General features: G+C 35.6%; 1 protein-coding gene and 2 pseudogenes across 3 annotated transcripts in view; all 3 read left to right on the top strand.

The window, feature by feature from the left end:
- Nucleotides 1-357: 357 nt before the first annotated feature.
- The window catches only part of LOC145263201 (transmembrane protein 177-like), a 67,375-nt gene continuing 45,227 nt past the window's right edge, over nt 358-22,505 (top strand). Inside the window, exons 1-2 of one of the 3 annotated variants that reach the window (XM_080120270.1) lie at nt 358-784; nt 9,047-9,069. The gene's annotated coding sequence lies outside the window, so the exon portion shown is untranslated. Of the gene's footprint in view, nt 785-3,719; nt 3,919-9,046; nt 9,070-22,505 lie in introns of those variants that run through there. The other 2 variants (XM_080120268.1, XM_080120269.1) reach the window with 2 other exon arrangements.
- On the top strand, nt 18,422-18,555 carry LOC145263455 (U2 spliceosomal RNA; annotated as a pseudogene).
- On the top strand, nt 20,371-20,504 carry LOC145263454 (U2 spliceosomal RNA; annotated as a pseudogene).

The following is a 22,505-nucleotide window of genomic DNA, read 5'->3' as shown; positions in this document are numbered from 1 at the left end:
TATATATAGTGTTTTGTGTTAAGTACAAGAGACAAGTGCTCATGGGGTACAATTGTTTCCGAAATGTTTTCTTTGTAAAGCAAAGTACCATAAAAGTCTCCCACGGTTGACATGACATAAAAAGGCAATAATGAAGTTGGAGAATTCGTGTTGAATACCTGTTCACTATGTAAAAAGCTGAAAAAGTGAAAAAGTCACAGAAATAAACCGATTTCTTTTTTATTTTCATGTCTTTTCTTCACACTGTTGTTCTCATTAGCATTGGTGTTCACACTCTCTGCTTGGGTCAGTGTGTTCTCAAGTTCTTAAGATATGTTTCATGGCATATCAACCCTTGTGGTGTAAAGAATTGCTTAGTTGTTTTCTTTTACGACATATTGTTTTCTTTTACGACATATTGTTTTCTTTTACGACGTATTGTTTTCTTTTACGACGTATTGTTTTCTTTTACGACATATTGTTTTCTTTTACGAAGTATTGTTTTTTTTACGACATATTGTTTTCTTTTACGACGTATTGTTTTCTTTTACGACATATTGTTTTCTTTTACGACATATTGTTTTCTTTTACGACATATTGTTTTCTTTTACGACATATTGTTTTCTTTTACGACGTATTGTTTTGTTTTCTTTTACGACATATTGTTTTCTTTTACGGCATATTGTTTTCTTTTACGACATATTGTCAGATTCATTTTTTTTTTTTTTGTGGACTGTTATCCTCATCTTCACAGTTGTTGTTGTTTCACCACGTTTCGGCCAACTCATCCTCTGGCCTTCTTCAGGTGAGTAACCACGACAGGATAGGAATTCCAAGCCTTGTAAATGTATCCCCAGTAATTACTGCCTTCCATAGTTGTTGTTGCCTCACCAAGTTTTGGCCAACTAATCTTTTGGCCTGCTTTGGGTAGGATTGAAACCACTCCCACTATTTGTTTTTTTGCCTTGATTTTTGGGACATACAATTCATTTACCTGCATTTAATTTCTCTCTCTATCTTTACACACACACACACACACGTATATAATATATGTATATAATTTATAATATAAATCTCACCTGTCCGTTTAAATCTACATATGTATGTATGTATGTATGTATGTCAAAGGGCGAATGAACCCTTTTTTGGGGTCAACGGCCAACTAGCACTGTGTGTGTTTGTGTGTATGTATGTGTGTGTTGAGGTGGAGAGGGCTCCCGTAAGCTGTGGTGAAGGCAACCTTTCTAGGAGAAGCAAATCTCTGATTTAAAAAACCATAAAGCGGGAGACCAGTACCCGCATTAAGCTGGTCTGCAGTTTAACTTGTTGCTGGCTACCTTGCTCTTGCTTGTTGCTGGATCTCAACATTTTGAACCGAGAGAGAGACTTTATACAACGCTAAGACTCTGTAACATCATCTGTGTATAGATACTCTCTTAGGCATTAAAATGGTCCCGTGGCGATGGAAATCATTTTTGGGCTCATAGACTTTTAAGTGTCTGAGGGAGTGGCACACGTCTGACAAGACGTTGCAATCATCATGTATGTATGTCTACAACTTTTGACAGAGGCAACGGATTTTCACGAGATTGGTGTCGTTTTTTGCCTTGATTTTTGGAACATACAATTCATTTACCCTGCATTTAATCTCTCTCTCTATCTTTACACACACACACACACACACACACACACACACACACACACACACACATATATATATATAATTATTTTCAATTTTCAACTAACACAACGCTTCAAAAGCAGGTAAAGAAGAAAAAAAAATTATAAAATTGTGGTCAGTTGAGAGAAACAAGACATGAAAAGTCAATCAGGGTCACCTTGATGAAGCCAAAATTAGAATTGATAAATTGTGGGAATTAATTAAAATGGAAATGGCGTCACATAACTCAAAGAGAGAGAGCGAGAGAGAGAAAAGGAGCATTCCATTTGGGAGCACGCAGCATGCGGACATGTATAATATAGAGTGACAAAATATTATTGAATAGTGATTCTTTCTCTCTCTCTCTTTCTCTCTCTCTCTCTGTCCTCATACTGGTCAGTCATTTGGGATGAAGATCAAGTTGAAAAAACCTCCTTTGTTTTCCCTCAGTTTTGTTTCGCCTCAGTCCTTTTGAAAATATAAATTAGAAGAGTTGATTGCAAGACAGCAAGCTCTCAGTCTGGAAGGATCTCACACAGGTGTAAGAAGAATAACAAGCAGCAAGATACGACAAAAAGGTTAAGAATACAACAATTTCTGAGAAAAACTATTTACGACTTCAAATCGTTAATACCTTTAACTAATTTTCCCCACTCTTTATCTGTGCTTAAATCAAAACGTAGATTCCATGAACAGAGCTTCTTTCTTAGAAGTGTACGCCTGTGGAACTCTCTTCCGTTTGATTGTTTCCCACCTGACTACAACTTGGATGTCTTCATGTCCAACATAAACAAATTCCTGATGAACCGCCCCCTTAAATAAGACTTTATCAGATCTCCATTACTAGTGATTACTAGGATATTATCCCATTGATTACTGTACACACAATAACCCTTATCCCTGAGTGGCCTCCAGGCCTTGACAAGTGGTGACTTCCATGTAAAAAAAAAATTATTCCTGATGTAAATGTATGCATATAATCAGCAGATGTAATTTCAAAGCATACCCAAGACAGATTCTACAGGGTGGTCCATAAGTCACTTTACATTTTAAAAGTTCAATAACATTTTTTCTATTAATATATATTAATTTTTCTTTTCAGAATTATAAAATAGAATCTTTGAACATTTTTTTGTATGGATAAGTTTACAACAGAACAACGAGTGAGGATAATTGAATTTCACTTTGAAAATGGACGGTCAATTGTTGCAATGCAAAGATCTTATATGCGCCATTCAATGTTCAATATCCTCTTAAAAGATATGCTATTGGATTTGTTCAACCTCAGTTAGTAAACATGCCAGGGTATTGGTGGCAAACAAAATGGAGCAACTGCACATACAGCTAGAGCAACAATACAGTTGTTAACTGTGATGTTTCAGGATCGAAAAGTCTCTTGAAATTTCGATTTTGAATGGCCACCACGTTCATCTAATTTGACAGAACTAGACTTTTGGCTTTGGGGATTTCCTTCCTCTTATCAATTTGACTTTCTGGTACCTAAGGCACTTAAGTTTTTATGCATTTTTATTCTCATAGCATTATCATGCTAGTTAACATGTCGCAGAACGGATCTTGTAATCCTTAACTTACTTATTAATAGTTTTTCTTTTTATTTTTGTATTATTTAATTCATATATATATATATATATATATATATATATATATATATATATATATATATATTTTGGAAAAAAGGATTTCAGCAGAGTGATCTATTATAAGGAAAATCCGCAAACAAGAGCGTATTATTTATTTATTTTATTATTTACAGGAAGTTTAGATAATTCATCGGTACCATCGGTTTTAAACCAACGGTATGACTTATCTTATGTAAACTTTCTGTAAATAAAACATAAATAATATATATATATATATATATATATATATATATATATATATATATATATATATATATATATATATATATATATATATGTATATATGACAAAAAGCTAAAATAAGTCTCAAAATGAGAGAGAGAGAGAGAGAGAGAGAGAGAGAGAGAGAGAGAGAGAGAGAGAGAGAGAGATTTTGTTGCACTTTTCTTCTTCCGTATTTTTCTACGAGTTGCTATGGTGTTATAATACGGAAACAACCGAGGATAAATTTGACGATCGTTCGTTAGCAGTCGACAGCCTCGTTTTGAATCCAATATGTCAGCGCCCAATCTTACGCGCATGTTTTCATAACAAGGACAAGATATTTAGTTCCGAAACCATTTTTTTATTCGTTTGTCCGCGATGTAAGTAGATAAAAGTCGATTTTTGTTTGTGAAAGTAAGTGTTATTTCAATTTGTCTTCTAGAAGTCAGAGAATGTTTTTTTTTTTTGTAAAACTCTTTTCACTGTCAGTCGTGTTCGTGTACTCGTGTCCTTTCTGCCCTTCATTATAATTCGTTCAAGTTTATTATTTAAAAAAAGCGGGGAAAAATGTGTATTACATCTAAATATTTTAGGTACTAGTGCACTTATTGATCCGTGCTGAAATAATAACGTTATTATTTAAAAAGCCATTCTTAACATGGGGAGGGGAGGGTGTTTTTCTGTACTTTAACCTTACAATTGAATAATAATAATAAAAAAAAAACATCATAAAACTTTAATTAAACTTGGAAATACGATTAAAAAAACTACCGCGGATCAGCATTAGCGCCATATTTTGTTTTGTACTCTTCAGATTGCTACACTTCAATTTCTTGTTCTCTGCCAGTGGAGGAGAAATCCTTCACGACTAAGACAATCTTTATTTTTGTTCCTTTTCTCCACATTAAAAAACGACCCCGGGTGTCTAACTCGGTCCTGTGGGGAGGCATTGTAAATAGGAACTATCTGAAGAATATCTCGACGCAGGGTCAAAGATTAGCTATGATCTAAAACGTATACCCTTCACCCCAATGACGTAGTAAATAAACAGTTGTATTTTGAAAACACCAACAACAGGTATTCATAATGAACTAGCAGGAGGCGCCCGGCGTTGCTGGTCGTAAAATACGCTTAAATATGATATTTTAATTCATGCAAATTTCGTATGGAGTAAATTATCAATTGATTATTATATTGTACCCAATATATAATAGTAATTTCAATTTTGTCGAAAATTCTCCGACACCAAAGAAAGTGGATAGATCAGAGTTGCGAAATTTTGCAAGATCGCGACCTCCAGCTCTGATTTGTAGAAAATTTAATTTCGACCATAGTTGGGCTGGATGGTCCAAGATGTGGCCGGTTTAAAGGTTATGAAATGATCGGTTTTTTTTTTCGCAACCCCAACTCGGGAGTCAGTTAACTGCTAGTTTAAAAAATATTCTGCATTGACTTTCTGGTGAGATGTTGGACTAGTTCCGAAAGGAACCAATGACCCCCGCATTCCGCAGAGGCCCCCATCTGCAGCATACCCCAGATATGGAAAGGTGCATGTACGTCGGCAAGCAATGGGTAACAGATAAAGTGCTCACCGAGGTACTGCTAGCAACCTACCCCATCACGTAACACTTTAGACGCAACATAAGAAAACTACTAGCAAACAGGGAACACCGCAGAACACGGATGACGTCGGCTTCTGGGCTTGACCACTACTCCTGATCTTAAATGGAACACGTATATCAAATCTGTTGCCAAGGCCGCTGGAAAAATGGTGGGATCTTTCTATCGATCCAGTAGATATCTCACTGCTGATGCTATTCTCTACCTATATAAGAGCCAGGTACGTCCAAGGATGGAATATTGTTGCCACATCTGGGCAGGAGCTGCTAGAAAGGACTTGTCCTGCCTTGATAGAGTTCAAAATAGACTTCGTAGCCTCGTAGGAGATGTCCTTTTCTCCTCCTTGCAACCTCTATCTCACAGAAGAGATGTTGCGAGTTTGTCTCTGATGTATCGTTATTTTCATGGAAAGTGTTCAACTGAGCTTCAATCTATGGTCCCCCCTCGCCAAACTTTCACAAGAAACACTCGTCTAGTTGTAAACACTATCAATAATTTCCCCCACTCTTTATCTGTGCCTAAACCTAAACGTAGATTCCATGAACAAAGCTTCTTTCTTAGAACTGCACGCCTGTGGAATTGTCTTCCGTTTTCCTGCTTTCCGGCTGACTACAATATGGATGTGTTCAAGTCTAAAGTAAATAAGTTCTTGATGAGCCGTTCCATATAAGTTATTAAATTTACCAAATTTTCATTACTAATGATTACTATATTGACCAATTTCTACTGTACACTCTTTAACCCTTATCCTTGAGTGGCCTCTGGGCCTTGATAATGTGGTGATGCCTTTGTAAAAAAAAAAAAAAAAAAAAAAAAAAAAACTTCAGAATTCTCTCGTATGAAGTGGCGTGCACAAAATGACTGAACCAAATAAAAATGACCCTGGCCCAAGGCATGTTCGATATATATCCAAGGGCCAGCCACCCAGTAACAATGTAAAATGGTAGAGTCAGAAACGCCTTGTGGTAGAACCGACCTTCTCGGACCGCCACCCCCTTCCAGGCATTGGACCATTCCTTATTTTTTCCACAGATTAGGAGTCAAGGAACACAAGGCTATAAAACAAACCTTGTCATTGGTTACAAAATAACGTTCACTTAAAGTATCCGTCATCGTAGCACCCTGCCTCAATGGACGCAATCATTTAAATGACCAGTAACAGTCATACGTATGCAATCACTTCCATCAGCAGTAGCAGCAGTAGATATAAGCAAGAATCAAACGTCACCAGGTTTGCTCAGTCCAAAACGAACCAGTGTCCCCTGCCTTTTTGAGGGGCTTGGCCTTAACCGTATCCAATGTTGTTGACAACGTGAGACCATCGTGGGACAGGGAAACACAAATAGTCTACATTACGATCCTGGCCGTGGCGAGAATGGTGATTTGGATGTCGCGTCTGCAAGGTGGCCGGACACGGGGTGGGTGTTGTCTTTTTCTGATCAGGATCTGATCGCTTTCTTCAAACACCAACTACGGTGCAGATCAGATGTGATAGAAGGCTGCATCGCGCTGCATTTGACAGAAGATGGATACATGTAGCAAGTCTGTGGGTACGAAAAGGAGCCAAATTTGAATACGTGTTACCTGCCTAGGTGTGAAACGTGCAGTTCCGTCAAGTGTAATCAATTTTTAGCCTCTTAGCTAGCCGAGTGAATGCTCTATCCCGCCCCAACTAGGAAGCCTCCAAGATCCCCACACCCTCCTATCTGCAATTTTTCTTTTTCACCCCTCACTCTAAATTTCACCCAGAGAAAGAAATCAATCACTAACACCCTCCTCCTCACCCAAGAATTTTTCTTTTCTCCATTTCGTCTCATCTAGAGGGCACCCCCACTTAGAGACTGTCCTGCAGGAGCTCAGGTTCCTTTACAAACCAGAGCAGAACAGGGTGGTCAATCAACTAAAAGGGGTTGGGAGGGTCCTACTAACCACTTTTGTATTTTTTTTCCCCCCACCCTCGACACAAATGAACTATTGTACCAGGGATAAAATAAGTACAGAGATGCTGCATTGCAGTGATTTTCTTTTCTTCCCCCCCCCCGCCCCCATCCTTGGACTTTGTCCAAGAGGGAGAGACTAGTGGTTGGTGCATCAGCCCATGTGTGACATCAACACTCCACCATACATGGTATGCGAATAGTGGCTTTGTAAAGATACACTGACAGGTGTGAGGGGTTTTCTAGCTCAATATAGCAAGCTCACTTTCTTTACAGCAGATTTTTCTATGTATTTTTTAAATTCTTATTATGAATGTTAGACCGAGGAGTTTGAATGTTGGGCTCTTGGGAAGAATGCTTTTAGATTTGGTGGCTGATAATTGTTAAACGAAGGGAGTTTTGACTTTGTAGCATATTTATGACTCCATTCCACTACAAACTGGAGGTCTTTCTTTTGGCTAAGAAGGATCTGATTATGTTAAATATTTGTCCAGTAATATCGTACGAATTAACATGCCAGACCTTGTCAAAGACTTTTGATATTTCAAGTGCTCTCCTGGTCACCGGCCACCAGACGCAATAGTCGTGATCGTCCTCCCAGGAATTCTTTACAAGATTCTTCCGCATCACAGGCCTTGCTGTCGGTTTAAGATGCCGGCGTCCGCTGAAAATCAATTAGCTTCTCATTCAGACCAAAAGAAAAATAAAACACAGAGGTTTCTAGTCTAATAAAAGTTAATTCATGAAATTTACAAGTGTTTTACATATGTACAATTGTTCAGTTCGATCTTGTTACACCAGAAAGCAGTCTGGAATCTTATTCTTCGTTCTCTATGGTGGTGACAGTGGACGAAAGGGGAGGGCTGGCGTCTCTCTGGGTTAGTGTTCTCTCTCGAGATTCGGCTCCAATCTCCTGATTTTGGCACGGGCATTTGCTTATATAGCGAGGGAAGGGTTGGTTGGAGGTAAGCCGCTAAACCAATCGTCGATCAGCACGTCTTTCGGGGCGTCCCGATGCCTTGCACGGTCTGAGAATTTGTGATCCCAACTTCCTCTCAATCACACGCTCACAGGGGTTGACAGTTTGACCCCGTCTAACCTTACACTCAAAGCCAGACAGTCGGGTTTCGCCAAGCCAAGAACGGCATATTTCGTTCTAGCTTTCCAAATGACGTCTCCTGTCATTTTTCTCAAACAATAAAATTTATGTGTCTGTTTTAAAAAAACATAATAAATTCATCCTTTCAGTTAGGTTACCCGCCGCTGCCCGGGCACCTAATAATGCTTAACAAACAATACCAGCATAATTTCCCGGCCTTACTCAGTGTTTCGGGGGTCTCAATCTCCCCCCAATGGAGAGCTCTATTGCTCCCTGAGGTGGTCATGCCATACCACCCTTGCTTCACCGTCTTTGCCCAGTGTATGGGATATGCATTCCAAGGTGATGATTAGGATATCTGCAAGTAGAGTGGTCTTAGCTAAATCCATACTGTTGGTCAAAAAGAAGTTTAGCATTAACAAGTGGTTTTTATTGCATGTGTGTGTGTGTGAGAGAGAGAGAGAGAACAATTCTCAACCTATATACTCAACATATTTTTATCTACGGATTTGAAACTTTGTATATAGGGTATTCAGACATATAGAAATATATCTAGCATAATCTATACATTATATCTATAAAAGTGAGAATGTGTGTGTGTGAGAGAGAGAGAACAATTCTCAACCTATATATTCAACAAATTTTTTATCTACAGATTATTTATGCTGGATTTGTATAAGTAATTCTTTATTTTTTTTTTAAATAGAAAAGATCGACAATTAAAAATATTTAAAACTTTTTAAAATTTAAAGAATTGACAATTCTTTAAAAAAAACAAAAAAAACAAAAATATTTCAGACAATAACAGTGTTTTATTTTATTTCTTATTTGTAAAGAAAAAAAAAATATGTAAAACTGTCTATTTTTATCTTTGTTTCTCTTTTAGAATCTGATGAAGTGAGGAATTCGGTAAGTTGATATTTAAATACCAAATTCTATGAATGCATTAATAAAATCAAACTGACGTCTTATTAAGTTTTATAACATTTTTTTCTTTATTGACTAGGAACTTTTAAACAAGATGTAAGACGCATTTATCTTCCAAACTTTTAACAAGATTTTCAGATGACCATATACGGTGAAACGAATTATAAGCATAACAGCTGGTTATAACTGCAAATTAAAGAAATTATTAATTGACTCTGAGGGAAAAAGTAGGAATGCATCATATTGTCGATTGCTTGTCAGGTGGCTTGGTGTGGAAATGACCGGTAATAAGTGCCTTTTCTTTCAATTGAAAACAAAAATCTTGTGTCAAATTTCTCTCCTTTGTTTCATTGCTAGACTTTCATGCACAACGCCTGGGTTAACGTGTTAAAATGTAACAACCACATTGCACTGTAGCTGTTTTGGTTGGTGTGGATCGTCATGTGTGGTCTGTGTTCATCCTTGATTGCTGTGTGTTCTATTAGAGGAGCTGGCTCAACACATCCTAGCTGAATGCCGCCAAAGTTAAATAAAAAAAATGTTAGCACACATTGTGCACTTTTTCTAAACAATTTAGCGTTTTGTTCAGTTTTCTTAATGTGTTTTTGTCAACTATATCTCCGTACAGAGACAATAACTTTGGTATCGATATCGTAAAAAACTACTGCCTTAATAATATGTACTCTGCCTATTCTTTTTTGACAGCCAATCACATTCAGTAAATCTATATATCTAGAAAAGTGAAAATGTCTGTCTGTGTACATTTCCCTACCAAATAACTCTCTCAATTTTCGGTCTACAGACTCGAGATTTGACATAAGGAGCATTAAGATTTGGTTGTCAAGGGCTCAAAGTTCAACGATTTGACCTTTGAAAACTCTACCAAACTCCTCTGACAATTTTGGGTCTAAACACTTGAAATTTTAGATGTAGGTTACTTGGACATGAATCAAACTTTTTAATTTGATTTGAACCCAAGAAAATAAATGTTAAGGGGTCAAAATTCGTTGTTAACTGTGAGATATTACGATTTATATGTGATATAAAAAGTTTTAAAAAGTTGTGAACCAACCGACCGCTTCTCTGAAAAAAGACTTTTGTAGATATACAGAAAAAGCGAACACACATACAAACATACCTTTAAAAACTTTGACCTCTGCGGTCTCTACCAAACTACTCAGCCAATTTTGTGTCTAGACATTTGAAATTTATACATAACGGGTATTCAGACATAGGGCAAGCTTTTTAATCGGTTTGGGTCGAAAATTTGAGCTGCCAAGGGGTCAAAGTTGAAAGAGTTAAACTTTGCAGATTCTACCAAATTCCTCCGTCAATTTTGGGTGTAAAGACTTAAAATTTTAGATGTAGGAAACTTAGACATGGGTAAAACTTTGTATTTGATTTGAGACCAAAATAATAAATGTTAAGGGGTCAAAATTGGGGTCAAAGTTAAAAAAAATTGACCTCTGCAATCTCTACGAATTTACTCAGTCTAAACATTTGTAATCTATAAATATAAAAGCGAAAATGTATGTATGTTTGTATGTGTGTTCGCTTTTTCTGTATATCTACAAAAGTCTTTTTTCAGAGAAGCGGTCGGTTGGTTCACAACTTTTTAAAACTTTTTATATCACATATAAATCGTAATATCTCACAGTTAACAACGAAGCTCGCCTGTCTATTTAATTTGCTCGATTTCGGGAAGATAAATATTCAACATTTGTCACTCGCTGCATGTGGGTTAGTCTTTTTCTTATAAGATCTTGGAAAAATAAAAATCCCGCAGTCAAACTTGACCTCATTAACTCATTAAAACGGGCACCTGCCAAATCCAAGTAATTAAATAAATTGAAACATGTTTCCGTGAGCATCTCGCGGTGGGGCAATGGTTAACGTCGCACGTTTTTTTTTTTTTTTTTCACACTTTAAAATTTATAACTTTGCCTCAAGGGTTCGGGTTCGATCCTCATACTTACTTTTTTTTTTTTTAACCCCCCCCCCCCGGAGTTTCCACACACACCTCCTGTTACAGAGAGAGAGAGAGAGAGAGAGGTGAGTAAACGTGGAGGTAGACACGTTTACCAGAACCGAAGGTCAGCTGACCAGATTACGTATGAATGACGTGATCAGCAGATCGGTGAGATTTGATTTGGTCTTTGAAGAAGACAGACGGCTTTCTGTTGTCTCCCCCCTTCACTGGGGAGGGGGGAGACGAACGCTGACGTGTGTGAAGAAGAACCCACACAAGCAGATTTTACTTCCACCTTCTGCAGGACCTCTGGGGAAAGTGAAATAAAAACTATAAAACACATTCATCGTCTTGGAGTGATAAATCTTCGTCAAACAGGTATCAAGTCTCCCTCCAGGATGAGAAATTCCCAGATGGTCCAACAGCGAGAAGAAGCAGAGGTAGGTTCAGAAATTACATGTCACACACACGATTCCCTTTATGATAATCAAACACACAACCATTTATATTAGAGACAATCATACGCACACGGAATCCTTTTTTGATGTTATACACATCCTTAAATGGTGCCCCTCCATGATAACGATGTGTAACAAACATCAATTTGGACCCCCTCAATGATAACCCCAGTGACTCTCAATGATAACGAATATATAACACTCCAAACACCAGGGCAACGCCAGGTACCCCTCGCTAGTCTTACATAAAGTCTATTCACATGTAAAGCAAGTTATGGACAGTACATAGAGCCTGAGCAAACCCGAGTTTCTTTTGAGTATTCTAAATATAATATGAGCATTACTTCATAGGTCAAAAAGTCTCAGACTTGTATTAAATTTAATAATCAGACACCATAGCGTGTGTGTTGTGTGTCATGCTTAGTTCACTTTTTCTTTCGAGTGAATGTCATTTAATTTTTACTAGCCTGAGTTCCCGGCGTTACCCGGGTGTTGAGGAAAAAAAAAAAAATGGTAGTAGGCAAGCTCGAACCCGTACCGCGAAGGAGGAAAAGAACAGAAAAAAAAAAGTAACGTCTTTGCTGTTGCGCCCATCGCCAAACCAGAAGTGATGAAAGTTTAAATTAAGGCTAGTCAATTGAAAAGAGGGGATGACTTTCGAAAATATTGGCGAAAAAAAAGCAACCCTTCCCTGTAGAAAAGTGCCCAGTTGAGCGTGAAGGAATTAATGTTTATAGATAATTTTTCAATATTTGTCATCCAAAGGGTTGAGCTTCAAAACGATACTGATCTTGTGAAAATCCGTCGCCTCTGTTGAAAGTTTTAGACAGACATACATACATACAGACAGACAGACAGTCAGATAGGTGAGAGTTATATTATAGACTAGCAGGGCTACCCGGCGTTGCTCGGGACCGTATAAACAATGAAAAAACAAAAGCAGATATTGAACATATGTTTTATTCTTAGGGGAGAGGAATCTTTCATCTCAAGTTTTAGCGTTACAAACAAACATTTGTCTTTTATATATATAGATAATGACAGGTTTTTTGGGGGCCCCCCTCGAAGATAACTGATCAGTTGACCAACTTCTAGTGGTCCGTTTGACGTGAAATTTCGATATTTGTCATCCGGGTGATGGGGCTTCGATATGATACCAAATTTATCAAGTTTGGTTCCGTCTTTCAAAAGTTTTAGCGTTACAAACAAACATACATACATACACACAGACGTTTGGCTTTTATATATATAGACTAGCAGGGCTACCCGGCGTTGCTCGGGACCGTATAAACAATGAAAAAACAAAAGCAGATATTGAACATATGTTTGATTCTTAGGGGAGAGGAATCTTTCATCTCTATGTATTATTTGTTTTATCTACCCTAGGACTGATATTGTTCATGTTTTATCCCTAGCATAGGTAATTTACAGCATGTATATGAAATTGTTTTACCTTAGGGAGAAGAGAACAGGTAATATACAACATAATGTGTCTATATTACATCCCTGGCAACGCCTAGAAACCAGCTAGAACATGTATTTCAGTCAATCTTTATTATATCCTGGGCTATGCCGGGAAACCAGCTAATCTCTTTTTAGTGACTTGACCACCAAAATACCTCCCTAAGTGTGTCCTTTCTTTTGAACTTATTAGATATAGGTATCTAGAAATGTGTGTGAAATTTTGTTGAATGCATTGTTCACTATGATTTTCTTATTGTTCTACACAATATCAACTGTAGCGAAATAACACAGTAAACTTAGTGTAGTGTTAGAATAAAGAGCAAAGGAAAAAATTAGAATCATATTTTGTAATTGCAAATCTAAATTTGCTAGCATGTACCAGTATTTGCCAGGTTGTGGAAATTTGGAACTTATAACATATGTAGTGGCCTTTTCCTAGATACCTATTGCTAAAAATTATACTTTCATTTTGTTAGAAAAATCTCTCTTCAGATGCCCTGCATCATTCAAAATAAAAACAAATATTTTTATAATTGTTTCAGTATATTGCTACACAATGTGAAAGTTTTTAACGTTTGTAAAAAAAATCATGAATGTGCTTATATTGCAAAAAAGAAAATATCAGTGCACAGTATTGAAAGTGTTTGAGATTCAAAAGTCTGTAACATTTCTACTAACTTCATAAGATGTCATGTGAGAAACTGAATTGAATATCAAGACATTATCTGAAGCGTTTTTATTTTGGTGTAACATATGTGTTTACAGTGAACCTTAACTTTTAATAAACAGATTGGTATGCAATGACATAGGCTAAGAATCTTTAAAATATATATAAATTGGAAAAATGTGTGAACAAATGAAAAAAAAATGATCCGCTCCACTTGATGACATCAAGCACAGTAATATTTTAGTGAAGAAAATATGAAATTGATGTTCAGTGATTAGTTTGGATGAATGAGAAAATGTAATTGTTTGATGCATAAAAATAACTCAGTTGCTGTATTTGATATTAAGCAGCAAAATATAGTGATTTGAATATTTGGGAAAACATCAAACCAGATTATGTAAAAAGAAAAAAAAAAGATGAAATTAGAAAATATATATTTTATGTTTATGAGTTCTGCCAATCAAAATTTTGTGGCAGAAATTGGGTGATTACCATGCAATTTTATTTTGGTAAAATTCTTAAATTATTAGAATGTTTATTATAATTTCTAATTAGTGACTTGTTATAATCAAAATCCGCCCTAAAGAGTGTCCTTTCTTTTATTAGGTATCAGAGTAGGTATCAAGATTTCTACTTCTATACAAATGTGATATTTCAGATCTGTACATAAAAAATTTGTTGAATATATAGGTTGAGAATTGTTCTGTGTCGCTCTCTCTCACACACACACGCATTCTCACTTTTATAGATATAATAGATAGATTACTCTAGATATATTTCCATATGTCTGAATACCCTATATACAAATTTTCAAATCTGTAGATAAAAAAATTTGTTGAGTATATAGGTTGAAAATTGTTCTCTCTCTCTCTCTCACACACACATTCTCAATTTTAGAGATATAATAGATAGATTATGCTAGATATATTTCCATATGTCTGAATACCCTATATACAAATTTTCTAATCTGTAGATCAAATATTTGTTGAATATATAGGTTGAAAATTGTTCTTACTCTCTCTCTCTCTCTGGCTACCTCACACACACATTCTAACTTTTATAGATATAATAGATAGATTATGCTAGATATATTTCCATATGTGTGAATACCCTATATACAAATTTTCTAATTTGTAGATAAAAAATTTGTAGAGTGCATAGGTTGAGAATTGTTCTCTCTATCTCTCACACACACACATTCTAACTTTTAATGATATAATAGATTATGCTAGATATATTTCGATATTTCTGAATACCCTATATATAAAAATTTGTTGAATGTATAGGTTGAGAACTGTTCTCTCTCTCTCTCTCTCTCTCGCTCACACACACACACATTCTCACTTTTATAGATATAATAGAAAGATTATCCTAGATATATTTCTATTTGTATGAATACTCTATATACAAATTTTAAAATCTGTAGATAAAGAATTTGTTGAGTATATGGGTTGAGAATTGTTCTCTCTCTCTCTCTCTCTCTCTCTCTCTCACACACACACACATTCTCACTTTTATAGATATAATAGATTATGCTAGATATATTTCCATATGTCTGAATACCCTATATACAAATTTTCAAATCTGTAGATAAAAAATTTGTTGAGTATATAGGTTGAGAATTGTTCTCTCTCTCTCTATCACACACATTCTCACTTTTATAGATATAATAGACAGATTATGCCAGATATATTGAAATATGTCTGAATGCCCAATATACAAATTTTGAAATCTGTAGATAAAAAATTTGTTGTATACATAGGTTGACAATTGTCCTCTCTCTCACACACACACACATTCTCACTTTTATACATATAATAGATAGATTATGCTAGATATATTTCTATATGTCTGAACACCCTATATACAAATGTTCAAATCTGTGGATAAAAAATTTGTTGAATGTATAGGTTGAGAATTTTTATCTCTCTCTTTTTCTCTCTCTCTCTCTCGCTATCTCACACACACGCATTCTCACTTTTATAGATAAAATAGATAGATTATGCTAGATATATTTCCATATGTCTGAATACCCTATATACAAAGTTTCAAATCTGTAGATAAAAAATTTGTTGAATATATAGGTTTAGAATTGTTCTCTCTCTCTCTCTCTCTCACACACACATTCTAACTTTTGTAGTTATAATAGATAGATTATGCTAGATATATTTCCATATGTCTGAATACCCTATATACAAATATTCTAAACTGTAGGTAAAACATTTGTTGAGTATGTAGGTTAAGAATTGTTCTCTCTCTCTCTCACACACACACACACACACACAAGTTCTCACTTTTATAGATATAATAGATAGATTATGCTAGATATATTTCTATATGTCTGCCTACCCTATATACAAATTTCCAAATCTGTGCCCAAAAATGTGTGGAATATATAGGTTGAGAATTGTTCTCTCTCTCTCTCTCTCTCACACATATTCTCACTTTTATAGGTTATATAGGTTGAGAATTTTTTGCTCTTTCCATCACTCACATTCACACTTTTATAGATATAATACATAGATTATGCCAGATATATTTACATATGTCTGAATACCCAATATACACATTTTCAAATCTGTAGATAAAAAATTAGTTGAATATATAGGTTGAGAATTGTTCTCTCTCTCTCTCTTTCTCTCTCTCTCACACACACATTCTCACTTTTATAGATATAATAGATAGATTATGCTAGATATATTTCCATACGTCTGAATACCCTATATCCAAATTTTCTAATATGTAGATAAAAAATTTGTTGAATATATAGGGTGAGAATTTTCCTTCCTCTCTTTCTCTCTCTCTCTTTCTCACACACACACAAGCTGAAAATTGTTCTCTCTCTCTCTCTGACTCTCTCTCTCTCTCTCACACACACACACATGGTCATTTTATAGATATAATAGATAGGTTATGCTAGATATATTTCTATATGTCTGAATACCCTATATACAAATTTTTAAATCTGTAGATAAAAATTTTGTTGAGTATATAGGTTGAGAATTGTTCTTTCTCTCTCTCTCACACACACATTCTCACTTTTATAGATATAATAGATTATGCTAGATATATTTCCAAATGTCTGAATACCCTATATACAAATTTTCAAATCTGTAAAGATAGAATTTGTTGAATATATAGGTTGAGAATTGTTCTCTCTCTCTCTCTTTCACACACATTCTCACTTTTATAGATATAATAGATAGATTATGCTAGATATATTTCCATATGTCTGAATACCCTATATACAAATTTTATAATCGGTAGATAAAAAATTTGTTGAATATATAGGGTGAGAATTGTACTTACTCTCTCTCTCTCTCTCTCTCTCTCACGCACACATTCTCACTTTTATGGATATAATAGATAGATTATGCTGGATATATTTCCATATGTCTGAATACCCTATATACAAATGGTCAAATCTGTAGATAACAAATTTATTGAATAGATAGGTTGAGAATTGTTCTCTCTCTCTCTCTCGCAACCTTACACACACAACCACACGCAAACATTCTGACTTTTATAGATATAATAGATCGATTATGCTAGATATATTTCCATATGTCTGAATACCCAATATACAAATTTTCAAATCTGTAGGTAAAAAATTTGTTGAATATATAGGTTGAGAATTGTTCTCTCTCTCTCACACACTCACATTCTCACTTTTATAGATATAATGTATAGATTATGCTAGATATATTTCTATATGTCTGAATACCCTATATACAAAGTTTAAAATCCGTAGATAAAAATACGTTGAGTATATAGGTTGAGAATTGTTCTCTCTCTCTCTTACGCACACACACACACACACACACACACACATTTTCACTTTTATAGATATAATAGATAGATTATGCTAGATATATTTCCATATGTCTGAATACCCTATATACAAATTTTCAAATCTGTAGATAAAAAATGTATTGAATATATAGGTTGAGAATTGTTGTCTCTCTCTCTCTCTCTCTCTCTGGCTACCTCACACACACACACATTTTCACTTTTATAGATATAATAGATAGATTATGCTAGATATATTTCCATATGTCTGAATACCCTATATACAAATTTTCAAATCTGTAGATAAAAAATGTATTGAATATATAGGTTGAGAATTGTTGTCTCTCTCTCTCTCTCTCTCTCTCTCTCTCTCTCTCTCTCTCTCTCTGGCTACCTCACACACACACACATTTTCACTTTTATAGATATAATAGATAGATTATGCTAGATATATTTCCATATGTCTGAATACCCTATATACAAACTTTCAAATCTGTAGATAAAAAATTTGTTGAGTATATAGGTTGAGAATTGTTCTCTCTCTCTCACACGAAACTGTGCGCTCGGCTTCTTCCCCCCCTTCCCACCCCAAATGCTTGGGAAACTGTGCACTGTTTTTGTTGGTTTTCAAGCTGCCTCTTCCCCCCCCCCACACACACACAGTCTAACAGTAGTAGGAGGTCAAGAGAAAGAGGGTGAGAGAGAGAGAAGAGTAAGTTGGTGAGAGAGAGAGAAAAGAGAAAGAGGGTGTTGGTTTTATATTTTTATTATCGTCTAATAATTTGAAAGCTGAATTTCTAATAAAATGTGCATCTATAGGAGATAATGCCTGGGAATGTGTTCCCCCCCCCCACAGTTTAACAGTGGTGTGACGTCAAGAGAAAGAGGGTGAGAGAGAGGGAAGAGTAAGTGGGTGAGAGAGAGAAAGAGAGAGAAAAAAAAGAAAGACGGTGTTGGTTTTGTGAAAAAAGTTGTTATTTACAATTGTTCGCATTCTTGGCCTTTTGGTCAAGATCAAAGTGTAGTATCTGTTCTTCAGATGCTGCACTTCTATTTCTTGTTCTCTTTCGGTGGAGGAGAAATCCTCCACGACTGAGACAATTTTTATTTTTGTACCTTTTCTCCACGTTAAAAAAACGACCCTGGTGTCTAACTGTCCCGTGGGGAGGCATAATAAATAGGTACAATTGTTCGCCATTAGTGGATGTTGACGTCACGTCACGTGACATGACTAAGCGTTTTTTTTTTTTAGTATGAATAACATTTTTTGTTTTAATTATAAAGTCTACACTTAATTTTATAGAAAATGATGTATATATAATAGAAAAAAAAAATTACTGGTTTTGTTGGATTCAAGTGGATCCCCCCCCCCCTCCAGTTTAAGAGATAGCAGGTCACGTGGTAATATACAAAATGGCTAGCGTAAATATAAAGATCGGTTTTTTTATCGACGAATATTTTGAAAGCTGAATTTTTTTTTATTCCTGTACATTTTTTCCTGATATTTTTCGTTAAAACTCTTGTATAAATACTATTTTTAACCAGTTAAATACGTTGGAGACATTGTCATGGAGTTTAATAATCTCTAGAACAAAGCAGAAGAGAAATTACAAAAGTATCGGTAAAACAAAGTGTTTGTTTACATTTGTTCGCCATTACTGGATGTTGACGTCACGTCACGTGACATGACTAAGCGTTTTTGGATTATGTAATATTAACATTAAAATGACAGGTTTTTTGGGGGGCCCCCCTAGGAGAGAAATGATCAGTTCACCCCCTTTTAATGGTCCGTTTGGTGTGGAATTTCGATATTTGTCATGCGGGTGATCAAGGTTCAATATGATACATAATTTGTCAACTTTGGTTGTGTCTGTCAAAAGTTTGAGCTGACGTCACGTCACGTGACACGTATTGAATAACGTTAAAATGACAGGTTTTTTGGGGGGCCCCCCTAGGAGAAAAACGATCAGTTGACCCCTTTCTACTGGTCCGTTTGACGTGAAATTTCGATATTTGTCATCCGGGTGATCAAGGTGCAATATGATACCAAATTTGTCAACTCTGGTTCCGTCTTTCAAAAGTTTTAGCGTTACAAACAAACATACATACATACATACATACATACATACATACACACCGATTTTTGCCTTTTATATATATAGAAGAAGATAATAGATAGATTATGCTAGATATATTTCCATATGTCTGAATACCCTATATACAAATTTTCAAATCTGTAGATAAAAAATGTATTGAATATATAGGTTGAGAATTGTTCTCTCTCTCTCTCTCTCTCTCTCTCTCTCTCTCTCTCTCTCTCTCTCTCTCTCTCTCTCTGGCTACCTCACACACACACACATTTTCACTTTTATAGATATAATAGATAGATTATGCTAGATATATTTCCATATGTCTGAATACCCTATATACAAACTTTCAAATCTGTAGATAAAAAATTTGTTGAGTATATAGGTTGAGAATTGTTCTCTCTCTCTCACACGAAACTGTGCGCTCGGCTTCTTCCCCCCCTTCCCACCCCAAATGCTTGGGAAACTGTGCACTGTTTTTGTTGGTTTTCAAGCTGCCTCTTCCCCCCCCCCACACACACAGTCTAACAGTAGTAGGAGGTCAAGAGAAAGAGGGTGAGAGAGAGAGAAGAGTAAGTTGGTGAGAGAGAGAGAAAAGAGAAAGAGGGTGTTGGTTTTATATTTTTATTATCGTCTAATAATTTGAAAGCTGAATTTCTAATAAAATGTGCATCTATAGGAGATAATGCCTGGGAATGTGTTCCCCCCCCCCCCACAGTTTAACAGTGGTGTGACGTCAAGAGAAAGAGGGTGAGAGAGAGGGAAGAGTAAGTGGGTGAGAGAGAGAAAGAGAGAGAAAAAAAAGAAAGACGGTGTTGGTTTTGTGAAAAAAGTTGTTATTTACAATTGTTCGCATTCTTGGCCTTTTGGTCAAGATCAAAGTGTAGTATCTGTTCTTCAGATGCTGCACTTCTATTTCTTGTTCTCTTTCGGTGGAGGAGAAATCCTCCACGACTGAGACAATTTTTATTTTTGTACCTTTTCTCCACGTTAAAAAAACGACCCTGGTGTCTAACTGTCCCGTGGGGAGGCATAATAAATAGGTACAATTGTTCGCCATTAGTGGATGTTGACGTCACGTCACGTGACATGACTAAGCGTTTTTTTTTTTTAGTATGAATAACATTTTTTGTTTTAATTATAAAGTCTACACTTAATTTTATAGAAAATGATGTATATATAATAGAAAAAAAAAATTACTGGTTTTGTTGGATTCAAGTGGACCCCCCCCCCTCCAGTTTAAGAGATAGCAGGTCACGTGGTAATATACAAAATGGCTAGCGTAAATATAAAGATCGGTTTTTTTATCGACGAATATTTTGAAAGCTGAATTTTTTTTTATTCCTGTACATTTTTTCCTGATATTTTTCGTTAAAACTCTTGTATAAATACTATTTTTAACCAGTTAAATACGTTGGAGACATTGTCATGGAGTTTAATAATCTCTAGAACAAAGCAGAAGAGAAATTACAAAAGTATCGGTAAAACAAAGTGTTTGTTTACATTTGTTCGCCATTACTGGATGTTGACGTCACGTCACGTGACATGACTAAGCGTTTTTGGATTATGTAATATTAACATTAAAATGACAGGTTTTTTGGGGGGCCCCCCTAGGAGAGAAATGATCAGTTCACCCCCTTTTAATGGTCCGTTTGGTGTGGAATTTCGATATTTGTCATGCGGGTGATCAAGGTTCAATATGATACATAATTTGTCAACTTTGGTTGTGTCTGTCAAAAGTTTGAGCTGACGTCACGTCACGTGACACGTATTGAATAACGTTAAAATGACAGGTTTTTTGGGGGGCCCCCCTAGGAGAAAAACGATCAGTTGACCCCTTTCTACTGGTCCGTTTGACGTGAAATTTCGATATTTGTCATCCGGGTGATCAAGGTGCAATATGATACCAAATTTGTCAACTCTGGTTCCGTCTTTCAAAAGTTTTAGCGTTACAAACAAACATACATACATACATACATACATACATACATACATACACACCGATTTTTGCCTTTTATATATATAGATGACCCTCCATTTCTTGTAATAAATAATTTTACCAAGAATTCTTCATAAGTTTTGGTTTTGGTTTCGATTATAGCTGAAGGAACTTAAGTCACACGTATATATATATATGCAATGATGCATAGATCATCGTATAACGATTAGATCACTCTGTGACTGACGTAATGAACATTTAAAAAATTAAAATGTTTAAAATTCAACGCTATTTCACGCGGTTAATGGTAGCCGAATGGATACGGTCTCCGCTAATCGAGCCAGAGATGTCTTGTGTCGCGGGGTTCAGATCGTTCGGCTGGTGTTAATCGTGACACCCTGCACTGAAGAATCCCGAAAGGATGAAACACTAGTGTCTAATTATTATAGTAAAAAAATAATTATATGTATATATATATATATATATATATATATTTATATAAAATGGGTTAATAAATTCCAACGAAAGAAAGATGTATATTTAAATAAGGGAGTAGTCACCAACAATGTGTATTTTTTAACATTATTTTATTATTCCGTGTCTTGGTTTTTCATTGAGAATTATGTTTGGATCATTGTAATAATGTTTTTAAGTAATTGAAATCGCTTACGAGCGTTTCAGACGGTCTTGGATGAATCCTCGTCAGAAATTATTTTCAAATGTGTAAAAATGGCGATTTTCGTAGTTAGTTTGAAGTTTTTCCAAGGGGTGGAGGCTTGTAAGTGTTTATTATACATTGGTATGCTGAATTTTTATTGCTTTTTTATTTGGTTTGTCCAGGGAGATTTTGACCTCGCTATAGTCGGTCGCTATCTCTTTCTGCTAATGTGTTTTTCTTTTCCTTTAGGGTGGGGTAAGGTGTGTGCATGTGTGTGTGTGTATATGTGTGTGTGTGTGTGCACGTGTGTGTGTTTATGTTTGTGTGTGTGCGCGTGTGTGTGCGTGTGTGTGTTTGCTTTTATTGGTTTGGGAATGTGTATATTGT

This window comes from Euprymna scolopes, chromosome 38 (assembly GCF_053919585.1).
Source record: "Euprymna scolopes isolate OS-2025 chromosome 38, ASM5391958v1, whole genome shotgun sequence".
Lineage (NCBI taxonomy): Eukaryota > Metazoa > Mollusca > Cephalopoda > Sepiida > Sepiolidae > Euprymna > Euprymna scolopes.
The sequence above is the reverse complement of the archived record's forward strand: the minus strand, read 5'-3'. Positions and strand labels throughout refer to the sequence as shown.